The sequence below is a fragment of the Belonocnema kinseyi genome, chromosome 7, assembly GCF_010883055.1.
Source record: "Belonocnema kinseyi isolate 2016_QV_RU_SX_M_011 chromosome 7, B_treatae_v1, whole genome shotgun sequence".
NCBI classification, from domain to species: Eukaryota; Metazoa; Arthropoda; class Insecta; order Hymenoptera; family Cynipidae; genus Belonocnema; species Belonocnema kinseyi.
Window position 1 is genome coordinate 135278610 of NC_046663.1, and position 1374 is coordinate 135279983.

A 1374-nucleotide genomic window follows, 5' to 3' on the forward strand; every position below is an offset into this window, starting at 1 on the left:
AATAAAAATTATAATTCCGCAAGGAAATTCCCTGTCGTACTACCACTGCTCAAATAAAAATAATATTGTACATTGTGCAGGTCCATACATTTATGAATGGCTTCCCTCCGGCTTGAAGTTGGGCTTCGAAAAAGTGATGACTTTCTACATAAATAGTCAATGCATTCATGCAATTTATATAGAAATATTTTTTTTCGAAGCCTAACTTCAAACCCGGATGGAAGGCATATATGAATGGGAGCGTCCAGTAAAATTCTTCTTATACTTTATACGGCATTTTCCGCCATTCTCTGCACCCACGCTGTCACGCACCAAGCCAAAATACAGCTCATTTTCTGGCGGCAAAAATCGGAAGTAAAAGGAATTGGAAATAACTTTCCTGATTACAAATTCAGCTTCCGAGCACATGAAAATATCTGCTTGTGGTAACAGGTAAAGTCACACTCCACTAACTTATCGACACTCAGAGATTTAGAGAAGCAGTGTGAGACTAACGAGGTTGCGAAAGATCCGTTTGGTGGCGCTGAAACCTACGGACGTAGGTTTCCAGAGTTTGAAGCGTCAAATTTTGACCTGCATTGGCTTCAAATATACGAAATAAATAATAAACTTAACTGAATAGTAAAGAAAACTTAGACAATAACTTAAATATTTACTGGCAGCTAAGCCCATTGAGCAAACTTGAAACAAGTGCAATCGATATTTTTGGAGTTTCGCTGATTCATGGAATTTATTCGATTTCTGTAAACTTTTAATCTTCCTATAACATATGTTTTGATATTGAAATATTTTTCTTATTTATGCAAAAATGTTTTTCTTTAATTGTAAGAATATATTTTATGAAAAAGAATGACTGCAATTGGGTAATTCTCCTTCAAGAGGTTATTCGATAAACTTTTACATATCATTGAATACATTTTGATTCATTTTGATTATAAAGAACTTTTTTCATTATTTTTACCAATTTCTAACAACATTTTTACAAATCATTGTAATTTTACAAATTTTCTGTTATTTTTCGCACCCTGGAAATTAAACAATGTCTTCTAATTTTACTGTATTAAAACCTGCATTAATGCGATTTATATTAATTTCCAATTTTCAAGATGTAAGGTTACGTTCGAAAAAGGGATTTTTACTACTTTTTGTATTTTCACAATCTTGCAGAAATTCTCCACTTTCAAAGAGGGTCCTTTTATTACCTACCTTAAATATGACAGATTCACGAGCAGAAAATGTGTTCTTACAACGTCATGCTACATTGCAATACTGAAAGTGGTAAAGTTACAAATTCATTTGGATTCTTAACCTCAAAAATGGTATTTTCCCTATAATATAAGTGGTTATATTACAAAAAATTTTCTATGTGATTTT